Here is a 12,860-nt window from a genome sequence, read left to right on the forward strand (position 1 = left end):
AGACGTGTATGAAATGAAGTATGTCTTTGTTACTACATAATTAATAAATTAGATATTAGTTAATAATATGAAACATTTTTTTGTACTGAGTGGTATGATATCTGTAGCAGCCAAAATCAGAAATATATCTCATAAGAAAAAATCAATGCACATTGTCAGTTTTATTCTTTTGACTTTGACTTGTAAATACCTTGAAATACCTAGTTCTCATTCAAGCCAGCCCCTGGTGTTAATGGTTACTCCTTGATCTTCAAAGTTATAAGTTTGTGTCAGCATTTATTTTTTCCTCTGTACCTGGTTCAATAAGACGAGAAACAGTGGACAATTTATGCCCAGGTTTTATTGAATATTACAGCATAATATTATATTATGTCGAATTTTGTGCATGATAAAAATTTTTTTTCCATTATTTTCAAAATGGATTAGGCACTAAACTGCATATTATTTGACAGAAAGATTCCTTTCAGAAATGCACATTGAAAATGATGAGGAATTGATGCCTTTGCAGTGGTGGTGGTGGTGGGGGGGGGGGTTACAACTGAAACTTCCTATATACATTGTCTCCCCCTAGTGGAAGGTGAGCTGTTTGAGAGCCAGAATTTTTTTTTCTCCCCAGTAATTAGTACAGTACTTGATGTACAATAAAGGTTTAATTAATACTTCTTCACTTGTTTATTAAATTATTTAATAGTGGTTTGACTTTTAAGGGAATGTCTTGAGTCATGGCTCTTGGTTGGGACTTCTTACAGTTTTCCTCCAGACAGTGGAGTATAGGATTTTTAGTCCCTGCTTGGGCATTCAGAATATCAGGAGATGTTTTTCATGTTATGTTTTGTGAAGGGCCAAGTACAATATTGAAGCACCTAGATGTTATTATACACTCATCCCTTCCTCTTTCATCAATGATTACTGGTAAAGGATGAGACTTAGAAGTATACAACAAACTTATAAAAAGAAAAAAAAATGTGGCAGGGATTGATTGTATTGAATTTATTTAAGTGAGCATATTTCATGACTGAAACAATCTAGGAATAATTAAAAGTTAGAGAAGGACTGATGACATTTTGAGTTACACAAGGTCTGTAGAATAGTAGAAATTATATTGGACTTGAAATGAAATTACTTGATCTGAAATACCACTTAATGTCTGGATGACTTTAAGTAGGTCACTTCCACACTCTGAGCCTTAGTTTGGCTAGGTCACCCACCAGTTTTCTTGACCTTTGTGTTGCCACTGTACTCCAGTGACTCTCAAAGAGAGTGAGGCTGATGACTTCATGCATTTATGCCTCATTCAAATCTGTTAAGACATCATACCTGTGGTGCCATTGGTCCAATTTGAGAATATAGGATGAAGAACAGTTTAGTTAGGTAATATTTAGTCCCTCCCACTACTAGTAACTTATAATTCCATGTGGCTTGACCTAGGAATATATAAAGGCTTCATACCATTATAAAAATCCCTTTTGATTTAAATTATATAAATCAAAGTGACTTATATGAGAATAAATTACAGAATTAGAGAGTTGAGAGAGAACTCATGGGTCATTGATTATAGCCCATCCATTAGAGGAATATCCGCTAGAACATACCGCACAAGTTGACGCCCAGATTTTGCCCAAACACCTCCAAAGAGGGAAAGTCCATCAATACTTAAAGCCCCCCATTCCATTTCTGGACAGTTCTAATGGTTATGTTAGAAGCCTCCTTCCTGCCCCCCAAAGTCAAGCCTAAATTTGTGTCTTTGCCTTTTAAATTCATTGTTTTTAATTTTAAGTTTTTGGACCAAACAGAACAAGTCTAGTTTTTCTTCCCCATGAGAGCCCTTTAATTACTTGAAGACAGATATAATACTTCTCTTCCCTACCCACCCTCATTCTTCTCTTCTTGAGGCTAACATGCCCAACTGTATCAACTAATTTTCATATGACAGGGAGTCAAGGTCTTTCATCATCCTAATTGCTGACCTCTGAACACTCTTTAGATTATCAATATCTTTCTTATTTTGTAGTGCTAAGAAGTAAACACAGAACTCCAGATGAGGTCTGATGTTGACAGTGGTCAATGAGACTATCATCTCACTATTCTTGAAATCTCTGTCTCTTTTCCTGCCACCCCAAATCACTGACATATTGAGTTTAAGGTCCACTGAGAGCCCCAAATGAATCATGTTCATAACTCCTTTTCCTCTATAACTCCCCCCCCTCCATATACATATGTGTGTGTGTGCGTGTATTTGTATATGGTATGTATCCATATATATATATATAAAATGTGTATATGCAGGTATGTATATATACATATACATTCACACATAGACATACATGAACATACATATATGGATATGTGTGTATATAAAACTGATTGTTATGTACCCATGTGCTAGACTTGACATTTGTCCTTACTGAATTTCATAATATTAGGTTCAGGCCACTGCTCCAGCATATTGACTTTCATTTGTATCCTGGCTGTCATATACTATATTAGCTTTCCTTTCCAACTTTGATCATCTGAAAATTTGATCATCATACTCTGTATGACTTTATACAAGTCACTGATAAAAAATCCATTTCTCCTTGTATAAAAAATTTTGGTAAGACCCACTACATGGGCAGAGAGATTCATGGTGAAGATTGAGGCATATATACCTAGATGTTGCAACAGCTAAGTAGATGTTGAACTGCTTGAAAAAAAGAACTCCGTGATTATTAACTGGTTAACTTGAAGAGGAGTTTGTAAAATTATGATGTTCGGATATGTAATCAGCCCTGAATCATTTAAAATTTACATGAATGATTTAGATAAAGGGAATGTTTTGTAGATGACACAAAATTAGGTGGGATAACTAAGAAGTTACATTACAGAGTTGAGAGTCTAGAAAAGGCTGCAAGAGACTGTAACAATGGGTTGATTCTATTGAAATTAATATAAAAGGCTAATTTTGGTCAAAATGTCAACTGCTTAAGTAGAGAATGATGAAAATGTTTAGAAAACCATTCTTGTAAAAAAACATTGGGAAGTTTTAGTGGTCTGTAAATGATATGAGTCAACAATTTGGCATGGCAGACAAAAAATAATGTTACCTCAGATGCATTAAAGCAATTAAGTGAAAGGGTAGTTATGCCATACTCCGCTCTGATCAGAAAACATTTGAAATATTGTGCTCAGCTCTGGACTTTTCAGGAAGGTCATCAAGAAGCAGGAGCATGTCCACAAAAGAGTCATAAAAATGGAAATGGGATTAGAAATCATGCCTAAGATCAGTTGATTTAATGGCAGATTTTTTACCTTGAAAACAGAAGTCTTATTTGAAAGGCTGTCATGTAGAAAAGGTGTTAGGGCTTTTTATTTTACTCACAATGACAGAACTATGAATGAAATGTAAAAGTCTCAGAGAGACATATTTATTTAATGAAAGAGAAAAAAATACTTCTAACAATTAAAACTGTTCAAAGGTGGAATTGGTTGATTTTGGAGGCAATAGGTACATCCATCTTACAGTCACTCCAGTGGAGGCTGAATGACCACTTGCCAGGGATTCTATTATATATATATATATATATATATATAATATATATATATATATATATATATATATATATATATATATATATATATATATATATATATATATATATATATATATATATATATATATATATATATATATATATATATATATATATATATTTGGTGAGGCAATTGGGGTTAAGTGACTAGCCCAGGGTCACACAACTAGTAAGAGTTTAAGTGTCCAAGGCTGGATTTGAACTCAGGTCCTCCTGAATCCGGGGCCGGTGCTCTATCCACTGAACCACCTAGCTGCCCCTATAAAATGCATTTTAAGGTGGAAGTTGGGTTAAATGGCTTCTGAGGTCCTTTAAAATCCTGTGATTCTGTGTTTGGAAGAGGAAGTACTCCAGGCCTGGAGAACAACGTGAGCAAAGCTACTAAGTTGAAGTGTCCTTTCAGGAGTTAGAGAGGAGTCTAGTTTGACATGTGAAAAGTATAAAGTTGGATAATGCTTACTAATTTTGGAAAGGTAGGTTGGTGCCTATATATCAGAAAACTTTGAATTTTAGACAAAAAAAACCCCTTCAGATTTTACTGAATAGACAATAAAGAGCCACTATCAATTTTTGAAGAGAAAAGTTATATGAATAGATCTATCTATGAGAAAGGTCAAACTGGTAGCAATATGAAAGATTATTTGACATAAAGAAAAGGCAGAGACATGAAGACCTGTGGAGAGGCAAGGGCAATTGAACAGGCAAGTGCTAATGAGGGCCATGACTAGAAGCGAGACAGTAGAAATTGAGGGAAAGGTTTTGAATGCAAGAGATAGAATTGATAGGCCTATTTAGCTGATTGCATATTTTGCATGGGAAAGACAATGTTAAGAGCATAGTATCAAATGTGATATACCTGGAAATATTTGTGCTAGGGGCAGAAAGAGTGAAGTATTCAGGATATGTAGATTTAAAGGTATAATGACTATGAGCTCACTTTTGAACATGTCAGATCCAGGTAGAAATGCATACATCCAGATAGGCCATAGGAGATACACTTCTGGAACTATAGATTTGGGAATCATATGCTTTGGTGGAGTAATCAAAGTCATGAAAGTGAACCAACTTGCCAAGGAAAATAGTTTACAGAAGAAATGAGGACCTAGGCAGAACCCTAAAGAAGAAGAAGAAGAAAGGGAGAGTTTAAAAATATAGCAAAGAAACAGATAAGAAGCAGAAAGAGACCAGTGACAATGTAGTAACTCAGAAGCCAAAGAATAAGATATCCACTACTGGGGAGTTATCAAAAGTATGGATTAGTGTGCTAGTAATGCTTAACAGTGGTTTGGGGCATGGGGGAAGAATTTGGGGAAAGGGCTACAACACACATTTAAGTTTAATCTGAATTATTAAAATTTTCTCTTTCACATTCTCTTTTATTTTTTTTTTGTGGGGCAATGGGGGTTAAGTGACTTGCCCAGGGTCACACAGCTAGTAAGTGTCAAGTGTCTGAGGCCGTATTTGAACTCAGGTCCTCCTGAATCCAGGGTCGGTGCTTTATCCACTGCGCCACCTAACCGCCCCCTCTTTCACATTCTTAATTCTAGAAAATAGAAATAGTAACTCAAGTCCTGATTTGTAGCATATCCTAATTTGTGAAATGCAAATATTCATGCTGGAAATTTAACAGTCAATTCTCTTAAAATGATTTAAGCTCACTCTCACACACTCTTCATAGTATCCCAAGCTGCCAAAAATCATTGAGGATACTCAATGAAGAAGTCATAATCTTTTATAATTAAAATGTCATTGGCACATTTTCAGAAAGTAGTTTCAATAAAACGAAAGTGGTTAAGTAGATGGTGAAAACATAGAGTGCTCAGGTATAGTCATCAACAACTATGTGCCAGGGACTATGCTAAAGACTGGGGATACAAAATAAGGAAATAGTAACATCAGCCCTACCCTCAAGGAGCTTACATTCTGATTGAGGAAGAGAGCACATACAAGAGTTCTGAAAATTCAGAGTGGGGTATTTTGGTAAAGTTTTGGGAATGAAGGATCCATGGTGTGGGGCTTTCCTCAAAATGCAGGGTCCAAAAACAACTCGCAAATGGAAGTATGGGCACTTAGGTTGAAGATTGGAGGGAGAAGGCAGTTGAGGCATAGTAACAAAGTCCAGAGAATAAAAGTATAAACAGTTTTTTCAAGAAGTGTCATAGTTAAAGAGACCAACAAGATGGAATGAGTCTTAATAGTTAAGAGCAGATATATTCTAGACAGGGAAGTATGTGCATGTTTTAGACAGATAATAAAAAGTTAGTGGAAAAAGAGAGGCTCATTGTGATATTTATAGATTCATGATGAGACATAGGCTCGATTATATGATATCTAGCATCCTTGGCAATTCTGAAATTCTGTGAAGAAATTATGCAAGGGAGACAGAATAAAAGCTGCTGCAAGGTCTCAGAGGAAATAATGAGGCAACAGGACTGAAGGAACAGTCTAAGAGATTCAAGATGAGTAGAGATTCCCCTCAAGGAACCACAACTAGGGTTGTCCACAACCCCAGCACTATTTTATACATGCCAGGTGTGGCTATAAAAATGAGATTTCTTAGTCTTGTGGAATCAGTCGACTTTATAACCCTAACCTCTAGGTAGGAAAACACAAGTGGGATGCCTTCATCAGAGTTACTCTCATAGGGAGTAACATCCATAGTTCCTACTGAAATCCCAACCTATACATTTGGTCTCCTCTTGCAATTATCTCATATACTCGAGAATTTAAGCGGAATTAATATTGGGGAAGACCACCATGGTGACTAGTACATATCTAACTTGTTGTTGTTCAGCAATTTTCATTCTGTCTGACTCTTAGTGACCTCCTTTGGGATTTTCTTGACAAATATACTTTAGTGCTTGTCATTTCCTTCTTCAGCTCATTTTACAGATGAAAAACTAAGGCAAACAACTTTAAATGACTTGTCCAGGATCACAGTGTTAATACATGTCTGAGGCCAGATACGAACTAAAAAATATGAGTTTTCCTAACTCTGGGGCTGGCACTCTATTCACTGTGCTACCTAGGTGCCCCATAAAGGTAGCTATATGACTAGATAACTATCTTTGTAGATTATCAAATAGTAGGCAAATGTTGAGCTAACATGATAGTCAAACTAGGAAGAAATTATTTGTTCATGTATAGCAGATTTTCTTTCAACTCATATACATATTTTGTAAAAATTTCAATGAAGCATTTAGATTTTTGTTTCCTAAAGTAGAAAATATTGTAATCATTTAATGGGAAATTAAGCTATTTTTAAAGGAGGTATTGGGAAAGACAAATAAATGCTTCAATTTTCTAACCCTGTTGATTGTTTTTGTATTCTGTGTGACCAATTTTCCATTGAACAGACAACATAAATGTTGCTGATAATTATAGACTTATTTTAGATATAATCTTGAGTACTCTCTACAATAATAGCTACAAGGAACTGATGGCTGAGGAGGTGGAGAGGAAGAAACACTTTTCCCACTTAGAGATCATTGAATTTATAAAGTAGAACTCAATTTTAATTTTAATTTTAGAACTGGTAAGTCTATTTATTGTAATGACCATCATCATCTTGCTGCTTCTTATTCTATGTAAGGATCAGAAAGTATTTTGTAGACATTTACTTCATTATAGACAATGCTAAAAATACAAGTGGTGTCCACTGAATGATCTCTATCATAATTTACAATGTTTTTTAAAGTTGAAAATTATTCACAGATTCCCTAATCTGGTAGGTCAAATGCACAAGAGAGAGAAATATTCCAGAATGACAGTGTGCAGTAAGTTAATTTTCAGTTTGGTTTAGAATGCTAACAATGTGCCATCTCTTAGGTCTATCAGCTGACAATAGACATCTTCCAAAAATTTGACCAAGTCCCCCAAGTCCCACCTGAATGCAGCATATTAAGATGTATTTCTCTACTAAGTTGCATATATCAGTTTATCTTTAAACATGTTTAACATTTTATAGAATCTGTAATAGTGGGGCTGGATCAGTACTGAATTTGAGGAACATGAATTAAAGGTGGTGAGGGGGTAAAACATCAGCCCTGGATTCAGGAGGACCTGAGTTCAAATTTGACCTCAAACACTTGACACTTTCTAGCTGTGTAACCCTGGGTAAGTCACATAACCCTCATTGCCATGCAAAAACAAAAACAAAACAAACAAACAAAACCAACAACAATCAAAAGGGCAAAATTGGGGGTTGGGAAAACAGAAAGTATGTTAAAAAAAAAACAATTACATACATATGTGTGTGCATTGCTTTTTGGAATAGATATTAGCCCTGCTTGTACAGATGAGGAAACTGAAGCTATGTAACTTGTCCAAAGTCACAGTTTTAAGTGGCAGATTTGGAATTTGAACATGAATCTTCTGGTAAGAACAAATTCAGTGTTCTTTCCACTAATTGCATAGTTCTCTCTTCAGGAAAGAGATTCTGCAAGACCCTCCTCATAGCTTGACCAAAATGATCATTTCCTGGAGGATTCTTTTTTCTTTTTCCAGGGCAAATGAGGGTCACACAGCTAGTAAGAGTCAAGTATCTGAGGCTGGTTTTGAGCTCAGGTCTTCCTGAATCCAGGGCCAGTGCTTTATCCACTGTGCCACCTAGCTGCCCTCCTAGATCATTATTTAACCCTAAATCTATATACTTAGTCTAACTCCTAATTCTTTAACTCCCAATCAAGTCACAGTAAAATGTGAATTTAGAATTTCACAGATCAGTGATATTCAGTGGCTTTCCTCAGGCCAAAAAGCATGGGAAGACATAGAGATAGCTGATTTATGTTAAGCAGCAGCTCATAACCCACCTGCATATGGTAATGATTTTTACTTTAACTCATCATTAAGCACATATTTTGAGTCTGGTACTGTGATAGATGCTGTGAATACAAATACAAAATATAAAATAGTAGCTACTCAGAATGTTATATTTTATCAAATGTGTCAATGTGTATATAAAATATATATGGAGAAACTATAAAATAAATACTAGGTAGCAAGAGAGGGACAGTATCCCATGCAAGTAACTGGGAAAAGCTTCTTATTGAAGATGGTGATAGATGTGTGTCTTGAAGAAGAAGGAATCTATGAGGCTGAGCTGGGGAGAGAGTACATTTTGGGTATCATGCCTATATAGTTCAAAGGCTACAGAGATAGGAGATGGAGTGTTATATGAGTACTAGAGAGATTTTCAGTTTGACTGGACCATAGAATAGGGCAAGGAGAACAATAAGATAGTAAAGACAGGTTAGACCCAGGTTGCAAAGGCTTTAATTTTAACAGGAATTTTTGCTATATCCTAGAGGAAGTAAAGGAGTCACTGGTATTTGAGGTGAAGGGAAACATATTTAGAGCCAAGTTAAGGAAACTCACTTGGGAAATTGCAAGGAGGATGGACTGCAGAGAGGATTATGGGTATGAGAATAATTCAAAATTTGACCGTCTATAGGAAGCCATTCCTGATCTCACTTAATTTTAGTGACTTCCCTCGATTGATTATTTCAGATTTATCTCTATAAAGCTTGTTTATTCATAGTTATTTGCATGTTGTCTCTCCTCATTAGACTGAGTTTTGGGAGACTAGTGATTGTCTTTTACATTTCTTTGCATCCCCAATTCTCAGCATAGTGTCTGGCATATAGTAGGTACTGATTTATTTTTTGGATACACTTACTGAAGCTAATTTAATAGTCCAGATAAGAGGTGAAGAGGATTTGGACCAAGGTAATAGCTAAGTGAGTAGAGAAAGGGTGTTGGATAAGAGAGATGTAGAAATGTTAAGATTTGGCAACTGATTAAATTCGTAGGTTGAGGGAGAGGGAGGAGTGAAGAATATAACAAAGATATTATGAACTTGATAGGATGGAAGAATATTGGTGTCTTCTACAGAAATAAGGAAATTTGAAAGAGTGCTGTTTGGGATAAAAGGTAAATAAATTCTGCTTTGAACATGTTCATTTTAACAGGTTTAAAGGATGTGTAGTTGGAAATGTCCAAAAGAGAGTTTGTGAATTGGGAATAAAACTCTGGAAAGAGACTGGAGCTGAATATATAGATAAATGAACCTTCACAGAGATGAAAATTAATACCAGGAAAGCTAATGATGTTTCAAAAGAATGAAGGGGGAGTGGAGTGGAAAGAACAGTGCCCAGATAAAGTCTTGGCGGAACATATGCAGTCAAGGATAGGACAGGATATTGGTGACTGATGATAAGCCATCAAAGAAGACTGAGGTAGAATGGCAGGAGGGAAAAGAACATGGAAGGAAAGAACAAGGAGAGAGGAGTGACACAAAAAGTGTAAGAAAACAAAATATAAGGAGACAATGTGTTCAACAGTGGCACGTACTGAAGAGGTTGAGGAAATCTAGGACTAAAAAAAACTATTTATTCACACAATATATCACCAAGCTGACTCATCACTTATACTTCTGACTCCTAATGTTGGGACCCTGGGCTCTGATTAGAAACATTTCACTTCATCTTACCTACCATACTATCTTTTGACCACCTCAAAGCCATACCATTCTTTATCTTTCTGTTTCGTTATAAATGTTTTCTTTCCCTATTAGAATATAAGCTACCTGCATCCAGAGAAAAAACTTATCAATATATGTATAGAATATTTTAACATACATAGACTTATTTGCATCTAATGGTAGCCATGTGGGGGGTATGGAGAGAAAAATTTTACATGATAACTTTATTATATATTTAATATATATAACAAGTTGTATATAATAGATTTGGAGTTTCATGTGTAATTATTTATTTTTTATTATACTATGCTATGTAATTCTTGTTTTATTCCATAAATGAAAGAATAAATTAAGTAATTTATTTGCTTGTTTGTTTATTCATTTATTCATTCATTTATTTTTTGTTTATTTATTTGAAGATTATAACTTCCTTTAGCACAAGGATTATCTTGTATAATGTTTGTGTCCCTAGAGGTTAGCAAAATTTCTGGCACACAGAAAGTAATTAATATATAATTCCATCCATTCACTCACCAATTCATTCTTTCATTCACTGGGCAATCTCACTATGATATTTGTGTTTGTCCTTCATTCCTGAAGAGGACCATGGCCAAAGGGTGATGTCATGACTTACACTGAATTGGATTTAAGTGAGGGAGGACTGTGCATGGTCACCAACCTCACTCTTTCCTCTAGAGCCATCTGGGTCAAGTGGCGAGACATATATCAGGACAACTGGAAATGGTCCCAAATGTTTAAGGTAATTGGGGTCAAGTGACTTGCTTAGAGTCACACAGCTGGTATTTATCCAAGGTGAGATTTTAATTCAGGTCCTTCTGACTCCAGGGCCAGTGCTTTATCTGCTGATCAACTTAGCCATTCCCACTATCATTTAGGTAGTGTGGAACAGCAAATATTTGGTGATAGCAGTTCTTCATAGGCTTTTATAGGAGCTCTGAAGCTACTGACAAGCTCCAAAAGCTATGAACACAGCCTCTACCCCTGAGTCTTAGAAAAAACACACAGAACTGAGAGGAAAAGTACGGGAAAATCATCAGATGACAGAAGTAATGGATGCTGCATTTATGGGATTTGCCAGACACCATACCTTTGGGCATGTTATTTTGAATCTGAGAATGTGGTAGGAAGTGTTCATACATCTTTTCTTAATTTTGGTGAGGCAATTGGGGTTAAGTGACTTGGCCAGAGTCACACAGCTAGTAAATATGTTAAGTGTCAGAGGCTGGATTTGACCTCAGGTCCTCCTGAATCCAGGGCCGGTGCTCTATCCACTGTGCCACCTAGCCGCCCCTGTTCATACATTTTTTTTTTTTTTTTAGTGAGGCAATTGGGGTTAAGTGACTTGCCCAGGGTCACACAGTTAGTAAGTGTTAAGTGTCTGAGGTCGGATTTGAACTCAGGTACTCCTGACTCCAGGGCCGGTGCTCTATCCACTGTGCCACCTAGCTGCCCCCTAGTGCACTTTTAAGGTTTAATAGTTTAGAAAAGTTAGAGTTTTAATAGCTTAAGTGCCTGTTATACTTTAAAGCTACACTAGGACTTTTGGGACACCCAATATAATTGATATATCAGGAAAGGAGGGAGGTGACTTTGGAGAGGGGCTTGAAGGTTGAATAAGTTTGTAAAAGATGAGAATGTCAGGAAAATGAAACATCATGATTTGGGCACCAAGGACTGTATAGGTTTGACCTCTTTATATTATACAGTTGAGAGGATGATGCTACAAGACATTTAAAAGCAATTCCTCCAAATTTAGAATGCAATTGGCAGCAGCAGGGAGAGATAGACTGTTATTTTGTCAATTTCAGGTATAGTCAAAATAATTGGTTAATTATTTTCTAATGATAAAAGACTTAAAAAGAAAATGCTTAAATTCTTGAAATTTTAATTTGTGGTGTTTTCTTTCTTTTTTTATTTTCTTTTGGCTTGGACGTATTTAAGTAACTTTCCCAGTGAGAGGACCCCCACCCCCACCCCCGCTCTATCAATGAATGTAGATCTGCAGTAGTAGGTAATATGATGTCCTGCTTTGAATACAGTTTCCAGTAAATGATGATAGGCCTCTATTAAACCAGTTAGTCACCTTCTTTCCTGGTCCCTAGTAAAATAATTTGAGAATATGTGTGACTAAGATTATGGGTTCAGATGCCCCTATGCAACTGATTTATAGGTTTCTTTCCTTTCCTTTCCTTTCCTCTTCTCTTCTCTTCTCTTCTCTTCTCTTCTCTTCTCTTCTCTTCTCTTCTCTTCTCTTCTCTTCTCTTCTCTTCTCTTCTCTTCTCTTCTCTTCTCTTCTCTTCTCTTCTCTTCTCTCTCTCTCTCTCTCTTTCTTTCTTTCATCTATGAACCTGACTAGCCCATACAAGAATTTTACCTATGACTTCACTCTAGTGCTTTGTCCTAACTAACAGTGCTAATAGGCCTATTCTTTGTAAATATAAATGCTCCTTATAGATCTTTACCTTTTGACTTCTATATTTAGCATGTACTGTATGGATTCATTTGCCAATCATTCCAGTCATTTTTGGTATTCATTTAGATAAGATGTGAAAGACTTTTCTTGGGTAACTTATTTTTAAACATTATATTCAGTAAACCATCTCTAGTTGATAAAGACTTTGATGATACAGGGCTCTTGGCTGGTGCAATAATGAGGTGAATTTTACATGTTAGAAAGCATGTAATGGAGACAGTAAAAATTCACTGGGCATTAAGGTCTATGTTATACCTTAAACAGCTATGGTCTTTCTAGTTAGTTAAAATGGGATAGATAGATAGATAGATAGATA

General features: G+C 35.9%; 1 protein-coding gene across 1 annotated transcript in view; it reads left to right on the forward strand.

Moving 5' to 3' along the window:
• The window catches only part of MYO16 (myosin XVI), a 746,727-nt gene that overhangs the window by 212,637 nt on the left and 521,230 nt on the right, over positions 1-12,860 (forward strand). The gene's annotated exons all lie outside the window — the stretch shown is intronic.

The sequence above is a fragment of the Dromiciops gliroides genome, chromosome 3 (assembly GCF_019393635.1).
Source record: "Dromiciops gliroides isolate mDroGli1 chromosome 3, mDroGli1.pri, whole genome shotgun sequence".
NCBI lineage: Eukaryota > Metazoa > Chordata > Mammalia > Microbiotheria > Microbiotheriidae > Dromiciops > Dromiciops gliroides.